This window comes from Mus musculus, chromosome 13 (assembly GCF_000001635.26).
Source record: "Mus musculus strain C57BL/6J chromosome 13, GRCm38.p6 C57BL/6J".
In the NCBI taxonomy this organism is placed as follows: Eukaryota; Metazoa; Chordata; class Mammalia; order Rodentia; family Muridae; genus Mus; species Mus musculus.
Window position 1 is genome coordinate 116,590,885 of NC_000079.6, and position 17,260 is coordinate 116,608,144.

Below are 17,260 nucleotides of genomic sequence, written 5' to 3' on the forward strand. Positions count from 1 at the left end.
TGAAGAACGAAGACCAAAGATATTTTCTTTGTATACATTTCATATGTTATCCCGAAATTTCCATATATCCTCCCTCCACCCTGCTCCTCTACCCACCCACTATACTACCGATTTTTGGCCCTGGCATTCCCCTGTATTGGGGCATATAAAGTTAAACACCCAGTTTCAAAGTTAAGTTAGAAAGAGAAACCTTAGTAATGAAATAGCTGGGGTTGTTTGTTTGTTTGTTTGTTTGTTTGTTTTAGGTATCATAGAAGCTATAACTCTGGATAATTAAGGAGCAATTGGAGTTAATTGCATTTATTTTTAGTAATATTAGAGCGCTATAGAAAATACAAGAAGAAGGACGAAATCCTGCTATAGTGCTGCGTGTACATTGTAACCTTGATGTTGGGGAGGCCAAAGAGGCAAATCTCCAGTTCCCAGTCCATTTTAGGGGAAAATATTGATTTAAAAAAAGATAGGTTAGGTGGAAGGGAGGAAGAGAAAGAATAGGAAGGATATGTGTTCACGCATTACACTTGCAAACACAAGTTCAAATCCTAAACGGAAGTTTCTATCAACTTCACCAGCCATAGCTACCAGGAATGGAGACCAAGTCACTCAGAAGAGTCCCCTTGAGGAAGTTCCTCCTCCCTCTTGGTTAAGAGTGGGTATAAGGAATTGTGACACTATTAGAAAGAGAATTGGTAATTCATGACCTTGTCTTAAACTGACATTATTTCTCTAAAATTGATGGTGTACATTTATGCATCAAGTATATTTTAGTGTTAATTGCATTAATGATTAAGTATTAATTAAGTTTTTAAAGTAATAATACATTAATTAATTGGTCCGTGAATTAATTTACTTATTATAGCTCTAGTGTCTTCGGGTTCTGAAGGCTGGTTTTTCTGTTCAATCACAGGCACTGTGTCAGCATGTGCTGGGCTCCTCAGTTTTGCTGTCAAGAACCTCTTGGGGTCTGAATTGGCTTCTCCTTTTCCCTCATGTATGTCCCACATCCTAAGCAAAGTTAACCCAGTGGCCATTCCTTCCCAAATGAGCCTCCAGTATCTTCTTTTTAGAATGTGTTCTCCTGTCCATACTTGACATGCACTATGGCTTCCCTGTGACTTAAGTTTCTCCAGCATGAGAAATTCCTACAAAACCTCCTGTAGGGAAGATCAGCAGATCTCTGCCCTCAGAGGAGTATGGAAGCCACAGAACAGGGAGAAGACAAAACAAAGAAGGGTGGGTTCTCCAGTCTCGGCTCAGTGCCACGAGGTCAGAAATGGGTCGTACGTCTTGAGAAGGGGTATCCACCTCAAGCCATTTCTTATCCCCCTCAGTCATTACTGAAGAATCTACAAGTAAACATGGGACTTTGGAGCTTACATGTACTTATGAACACAGAGAATTGGTAGCAGTGCAGGAGAAAGTCTCAGTCTGTGGGAACATGAACACAGCACCAATGGTGTCTGCTACATATGCCATTCGGATGTCAATTTGACAATAGAATTATATGGGATCCTGCAGACAAGACTATAGGTTGTCAAGTTGCCTGCAATACACATTTCTGGTGCTGCCTTTTGCTTTGTTCACTTGGGTACTCTTATTTTGGGTAACCTAGGTGTCTACCTGTCTTAGTGATTTGTACCCTTTAAATATTTAACAAGAGTCTCTCATTTGAAATGAGAGATGCACATCTGTGAGTGGGTTCCACAATGGGCCCATGCTGTCACCAAATTCTTCAGTGTAACAGATGTTCTTGTAACAAAGCTCCGTTGTTATTTCAGGGAAAGGAATCCGTTAACAACTGCAAATGAAGAGGACTCATCCAACCAATAACTAAGCCTGCAAAGAGGGAAACCTTTGAAATGAAATTGAGTAATAAATTTTTCAGAATTAATAACTTCCTATCCCAGTGAGGCCCTTCCCCTCTCCTAAGAAGGAGCTAAGCTTTGAAGGATGAGAACAGGCTCAGAAGACTGGCAGAACCAATAAGGACTGCCGGGATTTACTCATTATTACGGAGACATTCTCATGTGTTCTTGTTCATTCTAGTGCCTTAGTTGCCTGTGACCTGACCCTACCTTAAGCCATTCTGTCTGAGAGCCACTGCATGTTGTTCAGTTACCTTGAATAAGAGGTGAGTGCTGATATTTTCAAATCTGTGAAGAGAGAAAGCAAATTTAAACTAAGATAATACAAACATGTTACAGAGTTAGCACTGATCAAAGAGTGCGTAGTGTGCCCACACTAAAACAAGGAGCTGCTGACCGTGGCTAGAAAAACATTGCTATCTCTCCTTGGAGACTCTCCGAACCTTAAGACAATACTCTGACCATGATGCCCAGGACATTTGCCCTGGCACATATTTACTTTCTAAGTCATGATTATTAGAGAAGCTGAAAAAAATGGACTAAAATAGTAAGTACAAATTTGAACTTCACTTTCTAATTCATATATAACCTATACCATAAACCAGAAACAAAGTCGCCTTGTGTTTAAAAATAGTGGGGATATATACTAGGATGGTCAAGTTACTTAGCGCTGTCTTAAAATTCCACATTTAAGAAAATGGCCCAATTGGATTAAGAACCTGTTGAAAGTCATACTAATGTCCCCTGACTCCCAATATACCATTCTTTCAAGGATGCCACGCTATTTCCTAAGCTGTTTTTAATAATTCACAAGTAGTTTGATTAAAATATATCATCACTATAAAACTGCATCTAATGGAATTTCTTGACAAAATCAAGGTCCATTGTTAGGTGGAAAGAAATTATGAAATCATCGAAGTTTTTACTAGCAAAATGAATTAAATTTTAAAATAAAATACTGTTCCATAGTGTTTGTTCTGATATTGCTGATATCATATTTTTATGAATCTAAAATTTCATTAATGAAAATGTATATCACACTTGACTCATTATCAAGAGATTTTTGTGCATATTCATGCATTTATGTATATGTGTATGAGACTAAAATTTGAACCCAGGCTTCAGGGATGCAGAATGTTCTACTACTGAATCCATCCATTCTTCTGGTTTTTTTTTTTTTTAATTTATTTTCCACCAGGGTTTCACTAAACTATCAGTGATAGCCTTGAACTCTCTATGAAGCTCAAGCCCTTGAATTTTCAACCCTCCTGCCTCAGGCAGTTGAGGAACTAGAGATGTAGGCCTGTGGTACCAGGCTGTACACAACTCTGCAGTTGTGCTATGCTTCAGAATTTCAGAGAGTCTGCCCTCCTGTCAGGAACGTTTCTGTTAGAATCAATAAACATTATCTTTCCTATGTGCTATACATGTAACATTAAATCCATCAGTACATTCTATCTTTGAAGTAGAACAACTGGCAACTAAGTGGCAAAGTTTAAGGATTAAAAGACAGGCTTAGAGTCTGAATACGGTTATAATATTTTAACATAAATGTTACTGGTTTCGTATTTAAGAAACTAAACTCTTAAATCGTGAAAGTAGGTTTAAGCCGTTTCTTTTAAAATGTGTTTATTAGTCACAGAACAGAAAGAGTACAAGGAGCTATTAAAAGTAAAAGACTTGAAGTATCATGCTAACAGAAAGAAATAAAATGAAGACCATCCTCATCATATCCTTGGGGGAAAAATCGAGAAAAAAATCCAAAATCTTGGAATATTTACAAAATTATAACAGGGGAAATATTTAGTGTCTAGAACTCATGGGATAACAGCACATAGTGTTCAGAGTAGTTTCACAGTGTTATTTGTCTGTGCAAAAAAAGAAATTTAACATCCAATTCAACAGTGAGAAAAGCCAAACTGTAGTCAAAGAATCAGAGATGAATGCAAAATCAATAAATATTAAAAAATTATCTATATAGCCAATTTTTATCAGGACAATATAAAATAAATCGTTAACCACTTTGTTCAAGAGAAAGATAAGAATCCATGACAGTGCTATTAGAACTGATATTGAAAATAAAATATTGGCCATGACTATAATGAAGAAATAGAAAATGACACAAAATTAAAACTGAAAGTGAGAGTGTTAATTGACATAAGATGAAATCAAGGAAAAAGAATAAACGTTTTTCTCTGAGGAAAAAATGGATGGATTTCTGTGCAAACATAAATAAAAGCAAACAGTAAGTTAAACAAAAGCTTAGAAGAAACAGAAAGACACACTACATGTCTACTCTACCAGGCTGTCCTTTGGCATTACAACAGATGGATTCTGCTCTTCAAAGCCTACAGAAACTGACATCTTATCAATTTCAGACCTAAAAAAGACAGGATGCTTTCTAGTCATCCAAACCTAATGTCAAAATCTAACCAAGACAGCCCTTGAAGGACTATATGAATGATATGAATTTTGTGGCTATTGTTATTATACCTGAGATAAAACATTTGAAAGTAATAAAACCAGCACATTGAATATCACAGTGAGGTAAAGGTAGTGTAACAAGAGGAAAACTGCAAGTCAGCAGATGATCAAAGCCATTGATGTCAATAGGTAGTGTTCCTGACTCTACTAATGTGTGTCCTTTCTGATCCATGTGTTTCTAGTCATTTCAGTCAACAGAACCAAAACAAAAGGACACTCCACCAAGGGATACATATAGCTGTTCACAAGCACAAAAACTACATCATTTCTTACACTAAAACAAACATGCATCAATTATTTTAGCAATTGTCAATTTTACACTGTATTTAGGTATGGAAAAGGTAAACAAATTTTAATAAATTATTTCTGTGTTGCATAAGCATTTTAAACAATAACTAAGCAAAACTAAACCAACATGTTCAAAGACTCCTGCTGTTTTCTTTGAAGTACCCATTCTTGGACTGCTGAGACCAGCCAGCAGGTGCAGGTGGCATGTCTTTCCCACTGTCTTTCTGATGACTCATTTTTAAAATGGACTGAAACATTATCCCTAATTATAACTGTAATCTGCGCCTCTTTTTTTTTTTTTAGCCCTCTTTAAGCACCAAATTGGAATTATCCAATAGCGTATTCTTTCATATATCCTTCTGATTTTTATTTGAAGATCATCCAAGTGCTGGGTACTTGAGTCCATTTTTAAATCCTCTATCCCTAGCTATGGTTTTTATTTTTTCAGAGCTTGCCTGTAGGATTTATGTAAAATGCCCTCTGTTACTCTATATTAGGTCTACCATTCCTTCCTCCAACAACCTTGCCCAAGATATCCAAATCTCCCTACATCTGCACCACACCTTCCCTTTTTGTCCTAATCTCCAACCAGTGGTTCTCACCATTCCTAATGCTGTGACCCTTTAACACAGTTCCTCATGTTGTGGTGACCCCCCCCCAGTCCCCCAAACATCATAAATTTATTTCAGTTGCTCCTTTGTAACTGTAGTTTTGCTACCATTATGAGTTGTAATGTAAATGTAATCTGTGTTTTCTCATGGCCTTAGGTGACTTCTTTGAAAGGGTTATTCAAACCCCAAATGGCCCACAGGTTTAGAACTGCTGCCTTTAATAGTTGAAAACATAGCCGTATGTGGTAGAGATGCGGGAATTGGTGTAAGTATGCTTTTGTCTAGATAAGTGAGTTACATTATGACTGCCTACTACAGTGTTGTCTTAGATCCCCAGAAAGCAGGAAATGACTGAAAACTTACCACCAAATATGCCTTTCTCATTGGCAGGAAGTCTTATTCAAGCTATGTAGCAAGAATGCTGTCAGTGTGAATGAGCGTCATTTTGTGAGATGACTCACACCAACTTACTTCTGTCTTTGACAAAACATTTATCCCTGTGCTTTGCTGATATTCTTCTATCCAGAATGGTCTTTGTACAGTGAGAGTTTGGGTAGCGGTTCTATTGAAAGGCAATTTCATCAATTTGCTGTCTAGTACCAAATAGTCTGAGCAGGTTGTATTTATTTAGGAATATACATGTATATGTATATCCATATAAAAACAATTAATGAAACAAGAGGCCATTAATTTGAAAGAGCAAAGAGGAATAAATGGAAGGATTTGAAGGGAGAAAGTGGAAGGAAAAATTATGCAAATTATATTACAATTTCAAAAACATGAAAGGTCTTGTTGAGTCTGAGAACTATTGTTTCCTCAGAGTTGTCTGCCACTTTATAAGCTTATCTTCACCTTCTCTGCATAGATGCCTGAGCCCTGAGGAAAGGGGTTTGACACAGACATCTCATTTAAGGCTCAGTCTATGCATGTTGCTCACTTTGTGCTAAGCACCTCCTACTGCAAGAAGATTCTCTCCTGAGATCTCAGAGATGAACTCTCCTGTGAGTATAGCAATTCATCATTGCGAGTCCTTTCCTTGCTATACACATTGAGCAGAATAATTGTAATAAAGTAGACTTTCCTCTAGGCTCCATGTCTAATTCCATCTAATGATTTTGGCCTTGTTCACAATGTCAGGTACATGTTCCCTCTAGTGGGACAGACCTTAAATACAATCAAAAGGTGGTTGGTTACTGTGTAACATTTGCTCTACTGTTTCACCACTGTAAGGCCACTTACAGGCATGTCAGTATTGTAGATCACCATGTTTGTAGCTGAGTGACCCTAATATTCTCCTCCAGCAACATGTATAATACCTCTCAGGACTGTGAGTGCTGCTCAGTAGGTGTGAAGGTTCTAGTTGAGCAGTAGTTCAATTTCTCTGTGTTTTGTGCAGTGTCTTCAGCAATGAGGCCTTACTTTGAGGGGAGGGCATTGTGAAAGGTAACCAATGGCATTGAAAATAATCTGTAATTTGGGGCCTATCTATGGAACCTTTGGCCAACTACTCAAAAAGTTATAACCCATTCCCAATCAAATGGTCAATGATGTCAGTATAATGTGGATCTTTCATTTTCCTACAAAATTTTACCTTTTTTCTTTAAATCAGATGCTTAAGAATTAATTTACATATTTTATAACCTAAAATTTTTTTGAGGTAACCAAATCTTCCATTTACTCTAATCTTTCTTTAATAGGAAATGTAGCATGCCTACTTAATTTTACTAATAATTTATTAATATTTCTTAAGTTTTAGATACACATTTATCACTACCTGAGTGATATATAGTGATTCAGGCCAAGGTGAGGTAGGAACGAAAAAGAAAACAGAGAGGAGCTGGAAAGGTGGTTCTATGGGTAAATGTGTCTGCCACCAGGCATGGGGACCTGAGTGAGTTCAATATCCATGTGAAATATACATGACAGAAGGAAAAACTGGCTCTGAAAAACTGTCCTTTATCATGCACCATGACATAGACCCACATACCTTAATAAATAAGCAAACAAACAAAAATAAATTAAATGTAATAAATTATCAATCAATAATTTTAAAAATATAGAATGGGTTAATGGAAGATATGTTTGTTTGTTTTTTTTTATAGAACACCAGCTCTGCCAGTAGATTAAGGGTTTAGAGTAAAGGCTGTGCAGTCAGAGTAACTAGGAATAATGCCCAGGTTCAAAGAGCGTGTGACATCATAATTCCAAATTTGGGTCTACTGAGGCTTTGATGTGTATCTCTATCATTGTGGGGAAGTACAGGGAACTAGATAGCCCGAGGCAATAGAGAGCTTATGAAGAGTGAAGAGTGAGGAACCAGGGATGCTAAAGCAGAGAATGATGTCAATAGTAGAGATAAAAAGGTCCAGCTGAAAAACTTGTTGGACAGCCCACTAAAATCTCCTCGATGGCCAAAGGCTCCCAGCAGCAGCCAATACACTTTGGTTGAAACAGTGGATTTGTAGCTTGAGAATCATGAATATAGAATAACATTACCTTACATTAAAATTAAATGTACTAACCGTGAATAAAAGCTCAAAACTGCCAGAAAATGAAACCTGCAGGAAAATGGACATGTCTGGAAAGTATGATATTAAGCAAGACGACCCAAACTCAGAAAGAGAAAACAAAAACAATGTGATACATCTCATAGAAGACCTAGCCTGTGATACCAGTGATATTGGCATATGTCTATATATCTATATATCATATATTTATATATCTATATGTTTATATATAGATATCTCTATATAGATATCCATATATATAATCTATATATCTATATATCTCTAATCTATATCTATGTCTATATCATCTATCTCTATCTCTATACCTATGTGTTTGTGTATGTGTGGGTGTTATAAATGTGGGTAAAGCTTAAAAAACTAGGACAGAGTGGGGAAACAGTGATAAGGAAGACAGCTGAACAAAAGAGCACGAGGGTCCTGAAGGAGGAAAATGGTCAGGAGTGAAGCTGTTCCAAGGGAGATCAAACAAAGCAAGAAGGTGGAGGCCTTAACGGGGAGGAAGACTTGAATAAAACAGATTTTTGTCAGTGTTATAAAACATCTTACATTTTTATGTTAATTATTTTTACTTCAAACGTGTAATGTCATACTTTCTGATTGCTCTCTATACCAGTTAGGCAATAAGATTTTCATACAGTGCCCAATACTGGATAGTATTTATTTTGTAGTGGGAAGAGGCTTCTAATCTCCATATTCTTCTAATATCTGCCCTATCACTTGAGTATACTCAGCTATTCTTGGACATTGTACACAGAAACCACACACTGATGGGAATAATAAAAGGTTCTGTCTTTCAGGCTCACACAGCACACACTGGGGCTTTGAACTATGTCTTGTCATTTTCCTCCCGGTACATCTCTCTCTAGACCATCAGCTCATCCTGGGCTGGGTCAGCTCCTTGCTTTCCTGTTTCCCTACTGTGGCAGAGTGTCAATAGTGTAATAATTCCTCATAAGTGTTTGAGGAAAGGAGATGAGATGAGACTGAGATACTGTGGAGACCAGGTCTTGCATTTTCATGTTTGTCCCACATATTGGACCCAGAGATGTTCATTTATTTAGAGTGAGACACTAGGATACACGGATAGCGAGAATACATCAGCCTTTGTTTCTGCAAAGTGTTCAGTGATATGTGAGGTTCAATAATCACCTTGATTCATTTTAGCACTTAGCAAGCACAATTAATTCATTTGCTTCAATTATGTAAAGCTATTTGAGAAAAAAAACATTAGCATGCATTCTCTATTGCTTAATTTCCAAAGATCTTGATTTCATGTTCGGACCTTCACAACTTCTTTGTGTGTGTGTGTGTGTGTGTGTGTGTGTGTGTGTGTTCATGATGAGCCAGAAAGCCTTCACCTCTGCCTGCATGTAAGCTCTAATGCCCTCCCCCATACACACTCAGAACCACCCTCAGAAATGAAAGAGATGATAAAGAACATGCATACAACCCATTGTCACTCACAAGGCACGCCCACGCAGAACCTTGCATGTTCATCATCATAACATAGGAAGCAGAGTTACAGCTACAGCATCTCCATTGTCACCAAAGAAAAGGTCTGATTGAAGAGAAAGCTCTTTTCTTCACTGTACAGAACTTCCTAAATTCAGTCAGAGCCTGAATTTGTAACATCAATGTTTTTGGTTCTGAGTAATGGGCACTTTTCTATCACAATATTCTACTTTTCTAAAATGGCCACTCATATCACTTCTAGCAATTATATGATAATTCCTAAGTAAATCTATGGGTCTCTAATCTCTATTACCTATCATTTCAGTATTTATCCCATTGGAAAAAAAAAATTACCCTACAGGGGCAAATGAACTCATCTTTAAAATGGGGAATAAAAGGAGCCTCGTATCTGGTCTCTGAATGATAGCCATGTCTTCGCCATCCTGGACCACATCCCCTTCACTGCTACAGATGACATCATTCTTCCATCTATAACCTTGTTTTTCCGTGCACTCCTCACTCCAGAGTAGCTCTGGAGAGGACACTTTGAGCCAGAATTCACCAACACCTTGTAACACCTGTGATTGTTTGTTTTGCACTTGAGGCATCAAATCTTGAAAGATAAAAAGAATTAAATTTGTTACAATATTTTTACAGTATCTCCTCTGTCACTGGAGTCTGAACAGTCTCCCAGCAGCACCTTCTGACCCTAAGTGTCCCTTCCTCACAAGCTATCCTAATTAGGATAATCTTCCTTAGCTAACACAATGCCCTAACTTTGGGATTCAGATGGCCAGAGATCCAAGGGTCTTCTTTCCTTCCTAGCTACTTCAGTTAACTCTGCTCCATGCTTGGACTCAAGGAGGTAAGTGTGGTTGGAGGGAAGGCTGAGCTCTAGCAAATTTCAAAATTGAAGTGTGTTTCCCCACACTTCCAAAGGACAAACGACACTCCCATTAAATCTGCATTTATAGAGCTGTTGGAGGTGAATTTAAATGAATCGTAGTAGAGCAAAAACTAGCCAAGGTTCCTTTCTGTAATTTGGGCAGAACTACCAATAAGGACATAATTTAAAAACTGCACTAGCTATACAGTATCCTCTGCATAGAAAAATTATTAATATTCCCATGCTGCTCACCTCAGCTTTACAATGTTTGTCGCCTTTTCAAATAACCTTCACCACCTCCCCCATGTTAACAATGAAAGTCACATCCCAATCTGAATTATAGAATCTGGAGTATACTACTTTGTATCTAGAAAGTTGATGAAATCTGTGCCTTAGAATGTGACGTCAGGTCACACTTAACCTTGCCACTGATCTTTTTTCTTTTCTTTTCTTTTCTTTTCTTTTCTTTTCTTTTCTTTTCTTTTCTTTTCTTTTCTTTTCTTTCTTCTTCTCTCCTCTCCTCTCCTCTCCTCTCCTCTTCTCTCCTCTCCTCTCCTCCTTCCTTCCTTCCTTGTCTTTTCTTTTCTTTTTTAAATTACATTTTCATTATACTGATGTACTTGGTAGCTGCTGTTTAATGGCTACAGAATATCAGTTTGAAAACCATGGGAACATTCTTCAAATCAATGTCAGTCAAGACCACACCCTCAGCAGCACACTGACTAAAAGTGGAATGATCAGTGCCATTCACCTGCTCTACAGGTTAAGGGGGTAAAGCTTATGCTGTCTGTCTTTGATCCTGTTAATAAAACATAAAATAAATGCCAAAAAAGAAGAAGAAGAAGAAGAAGAAGAAGAAGAAGAAGAAGAAGAAGAAGAAGAAGAAGAAGAAGAAGAAGAAGAAGAAGAAGAAGAAGAAGCTGGAGTGTGGCCACACTAATGAACCTCAAATACCATTGCAATGTTGTGAAAGGAAAAAAAAACCTCCTATAATCACTTCTATAAATTTTGCGGTAGCAAACTATACTCAGGTCTATACCTGGTTTGTTTCATAGCCCTTGATACCTGTGATATGGCTATGCATGTCCGGGTGTTTGTATATGTATATATGCATCGCTATGTAGAGAGATAATGGATTTTTAATCCAGGAAAAGGATTCTCCTTTTTTGAAAGTCTAAATGAAGATTTGCTGTCAACTGAGATACATCTAACTTTCTGACAGGTGCAGGGAGTTGAATCCCCAAAGACTAACACTTTCCCTTTTCAGAGCCATTTCCTATCTGTGTGACCCTCTGGGAGAACCTAGCAATATTCTGTGCATTTATAATGGTTAAAATAACCCAGAAGTGTCTATTTATGCACTTTCTAGAGCTGAATTGGACCAGTAGTAAATGGTATTTGATTCTCTTTCTTTGGAAGTATAGGATCTTCATAAAGACTCTCAAATATATTCTAGGTCAACCTTTATAAACTACAAAACAAGATATTTGTCAAGCGATTTTTTTTAAAAAATTTCAATTTTTGTTTGGTATATGAGTGATTTCCTGGGGAAAAATAAAACTTTAAAATAATATTGTAAGTAAATGTACTTATATCTAATCCTTAGTCAGAGAAAGAATACAATGAAATAATGAAATAAAAATATCACAGTAATTTTAGACATGCTAAGAAATGAGCCAGGCATAGTGGCACAGTCTTGTGATCTCAAGACTTAGAGAGCCAAAGTCATCTAGTTCTATATCTGAGGTTCTCCAACCCCCTGGGTTATAAAGATCTTGTTCCAGAAAACCAAGAGAAAATGAAGCTATTCCATTGTCTCACATTGGAGATAGCACACCAGAGCTTCAGAAGCTCAACCCACATGTTCACGACATGGCCACATAGTTGATATCTCAGACAGCAAGGCACAAAATTCCAAAAGAGCTTCATTGCGACAGTCAGTGACTGTTTAGCATCCAGAAGAGAGAGGAATCCTCACTCCACGATGTGCTAAGGATAAAGGTACATTGTAAACTTTTATGTATCTTTTTCATAGGAGGTAAATCGACCATGAATATCCAAGTACATATGTTGACACAAAGACGATGAAACTCCTAGAGAGTCAAAATTATTTCTTTTGCTCTCCTACCTCATTCTGTTCAGTTCTAGTTAACAATAGCAGCAGTAGCAACAAAATACTGAAGTGCTTCCAAACACTCACATTTCAAAAAAGGAGAATCCTTTTCATGGATTAAAAATCCATTATCTCTTTACATAGCGATGTATATATACATATACAAACACCCGGACATGCATAGCCATATCACAGGTATCAAGGGCTATGAAACAAACCAGGTATAGACCTGAGTACAGTTTGCTACCGCAAAATTCATAGAAGTGATTATAGGAGAAGGCAAGGGATCAACCTAATTTTACATCAGCTAACTAATGAATAATTATATACAGTGGAAAAATATTCAGTCATAAAAATCCTGTCATTTGCAGCAACATGAAAAGAACTCGGGGACATTACACTATGTGAAATAACTAAATTCTGGATAAGCACATGTTCTCAGTTATGTGGACATTAAAACTATAACTTAAAGATGATGAGACCTAGGCAATGACTACCAAAATTAGGAAGAACGTAGAGGCAGAGGGGATGGAAAAAGGAGGATTGACAGATACAAGTTGCTGATGAACCAGAACAAGAACTTCTAATATTTATAGAAAGAATAATTATGGTTGCCAATAACTGGTAAGATAAATCTAGATACTTAATAGAACTTAAATATTCCCCAAACACAATAGAATAATATTTGAGGTGATAGATATTATGATGACTCTAATCTTCCCATGGATGGTACAAATAAATGGAAATGTCACCGATACACCCCCACCCAAAGTACAGACATTACCATATATGAATTTTAAAAACAAATCTTTAAAAGATGGATGTGACATACATGTACAAATGAAATATTATTCAATATTACGAAAGGAAACCCTGCTGCTTTTACTGACATGGATGAACCTTGAAAGCATATACCAAGTAAAATAAAGCAGGCATGGAGATTAAAATGCCGGATGATCTCACTCATGTGAAGTCCATCAAACTGAAGCTCATTAAAGCAGAGAGTGAGCCGTGGTTGCCAGGGGTGGATACACAGCCATGTAGGGCAGTGAATGTATTTTTAAGTGACTATGGTAACCCTGTCAAAATATGTATATGTATTAAGACATTGCTTTGTATACTTTAAATTTGTATAATTTTGTGTGTGTGTGTGTGTGTGTGTGTGTGTGTGTGCGCGCGCGCGCTCTCTCTCTCTCCCTGGGGCAGGAGGGGGCGCACAGAGTCCAGAATAAAGAGTCTGGTCTCCTGAAACAGGAGTTGCAGGCAATTATGAGCTATGCAATGTGGGTGCTGGGAATCAAACTCTAGACCTTTGGAAGAGCAGCAAGTGCTCTTAACCATTGAGCCATCTCTCAAGCTCTTAAATACACACACACACACACACTAAATTTAAAAATGTCAAAATTTAAATCAGATATCAATTAAGATTGAAAGAATAAAACATTTTACATCTTGATATCCTCCAAGTCATTTGGAAACATACAACCAAGTTTGCTCTCTGAACAGAATTGATGGAACACCGACTTTTACCTTATTATCTCTCTTTAAAATCAGTGAGATAGAGCTGTCAAAGATGGCCCAGTAGGCAAAGTCATTTGCTGTGCAAACATGATGTCTTGAGTTGGATGAGTGGAACACATGGTGAAAGGAGAAAACCAACTTCTGAAAGTTTCCTTGACCCCCACACAGGTGCTGTGAACTTGGCACAACCACATTCATATACATACCAGACATGCCAATACAATAATATTGATACTAATAATAAGTAATAATAAATAAATAATAAATTTCATGTATTAGTCATACTAAATTAATCAATAAAATGTTCAAACTTTTACTTTTTTTTTGTTGTTGCTATTGTTGTTTTTGAGACAGAGACCCTCTCAGGATGGCTAGAGATCTACTTGGAGATCTGCCTGCCTCTGTTTCTTGAGTACTGGGTTTAAAGGCATGTCTCATCACACAAGGCTTAAATTTAGACTCTTTATACAATTAATTTTGTCTCATAATCGGTTACAGTATCTGCTATGCAACTAGTAATGTAATAATTGCCTTGGAAGACAAGGATGCAGACAGAATACATGCATTTGTGGGTTATTAACCACATAATAATTTTAATGACCTATGAATTTATGAAAAGGCAGAAAATATTTAACTTGTTTCTAACCCTCTGTGTATAAGATGAGAGAGAGAGAGAGAGAGAGAGAGAATGATGATGATGATGATGATGATGGGAGAGGAAAAGAGAGAGGGAGGCAGAGAGAACATTAGTGCCCCATAAATGTGTATAGATCATTTAAACTATTATCAGAAAAAATAATGAACTTTGTAAGTTATTAAAGCACTAAGATTACATTATTTTGATGAAATGCTTGATGTTAATTCACTGCAATACGATCATAAGTAACACTTGAGTATATGAACCATCCTTGTCAAAGTAAATGAACAAAACACTATTTTGATGTAGGGCCCTTGAACTCCTTTATGGCATGGGCTTTGTTTACATTGTAATTTTCAAAATTAAGTCATCTACATGGTCCCCTGGTGTGAATTAACAAGTGGCTCTTAATCAATGTTTCATGTTTTCCTTCAGTAAGCCCACGGAGGCAACAGCGCCTGTTTTCCTTCTTGATGTGTAAAATTAATGTAGACAGTGAGTCTTTCTGCTTGGCTAGGAAGACCGTGTTTTTACATTATGTACTGTTTACCGCAGTTTCAGAATTTTCCCTCCATATATTCAGAGAAAAAAGCAAAAGGAGAAAAAAAAGCAAATTTGCTCTCTTGTTATGAAACACAGAGCAATGTACATGTAATAAAATAATTCCACCATTTTTCTATTGAAAGTGTTATATATTTTTCTCTAATCAATTACACAATGATGTGTGAACAACTATCCCAGTGCAATGTGCTGCCCACACAACTCACCAGACAATAACTGATCAAAATTTGCAGGTTTAAGCCTTCAACTCTCCTATTTGAAAGACCCCAAAATATCTATTTTGAAGTCTCTTTTTCTTCCTAAGTAAGACTTGGCAATGGTTTCAGTAAAGATAAAAAAAAGAATTTTTGAAAGGGCAATGCAGTGTAGGAAATACAACATGAAACAAAAAGAGACATCAGTAGTTTCAAAGCCAGTGTTTCATGGTGGATTGTCATTATTTATTGGAAAAGCCAAGTGCGCACCCAAGTAGCGTCTCGTTGGTTTCAAGGACATAAGAGAATCTGAAGATAAGCCATGAATGTAATCAGGGAAATATGTAGGAGTGGGAGGGAGCACACCTGTTGCCATAGATTCAAAAAGCCGCGTGTTCAAAGACAGGAAAGAACAAACGTGAAAATAGCAATCTATTTCTGTGTTCTCAAAGCATCAGAAGGAAGCTAGAACTAACAGAAATGATGGGCCTGAACTAATTGGATCTTAAATCAAGATCAAAATGCAGCATGCATTATCCAGAAATGGAGCAGTCTAATTTAGTAATTACGGGATTCTCTTCAGTCGATTCCCTCACAGCTCTCAGGGTTGCAGGCAGCAGCCCCACCCCCACGCCCCCTGGGATGGCACAGCCTTCTCAGTTTTTGCTGTTAGGAAACTTCCATCAATGCACTGTTTCAATTTTTCATTCCCTCTTATCTCTCCTGAAGGATCACTTTTGCCGAATACTGTTTCCAATCAATAGGATAAAATGGTATCCGTAAGTACAATTTGGAAATTATTACACATATACTCATTTCTGGTAAATTCTGCTTTGAGTCTGGGAACTTTAACCCTTTTATTTTTCGGCACAACCATTTTCTTTGAAGTTTCTTTTCTTCATCAGTAGGACGTGGGTAACAGTCTCCGTACAGGAAAACAGGAGAGGGAGGCGTGGGCAGGGACACGCCTGTTGCCTGCGTTTGTCAAAGCCAGATCTTCAAAGCCAGGAAGGGTTGAAGGTAAAAACACTAATGCTCCTTCGGTGTTCTCAAAGCCACCAAGAAGCTAGAACTAACTGGAATGATGGATCCGGACTAGCTGGATTTTAAACCAAGTTCAAAACGTAGCGGAAAATATCAAAAATCAGAGCAGGAAAAAAACCGTTTTGTTTTGTTTTTAATATAAAATGCCCCCCATTGTTCATTACAGCATACTAAGGGAAATAGATCACCTACCCCTGAGCTTCTGGTCCTGAATGGAATTTCTGACCTGACTCCACAAGATGCTGAGGTCTGGAAGGACCACTGACTGTAGCAATATTTGGACAGCTAAGCAGATGAGTACACATGTCTTCAGCTTTCAAATCTGGTTGGATCGAACAAATGTAAACCATATGAGCCAATGACACATATTTAAGATTATAAAACAAATAAAAATGAAAAATTGTTGCAATCTGGGCTTGGATTCCATATTATCTGCATCATAAAATGATGTATGCATGTATAAAATTTACTATTAACAGAAAGATGTTGCAATCATCACAGTATACCAGAGAGTCAGAAAACATTCATAATTTCTAGATAGATTTATATTTTATCTACTGACTACTCTGAAACCTTGAGAAAGATATTAAAGCTTCAATAAACCTCAGTTTTCTTTTCTTCAGAATGAGACCAATACTGCAATCATATAGTGCTTTATGTGTTCAATAATATGAAAAATGTAAAGTTCTTAAATATATCTCAACATAGTAAGTGTTACTCGTATGATAACAAAACCATAGTCCTTTCTTTTTGTTCTAACAAAGTGGAAGAATAAAGGACTGTACATGGGTGAAGGTAATGTACTGCTCTTGGAAGGATACAGTATTATTACAGGGAAGAAGTCAGAATTGCCACTAATGGCTATGGGTTCCACATGTGAGTGGACTAAGGTCATTGTTTGGTGCTGTGGGTATTTTTGAAATATTTGGTTAATTAAACCAGAGAACCAAAATCAACCCCATACTGCAGCACATACCCATGTCCTCTCTGCTGACATTTTCTCTCTTTAGGGGAAACTCTACTGAAGGCAAAGTATGATGTATAAACTGTATAGTGAAGTGGCCCAATATGATAGA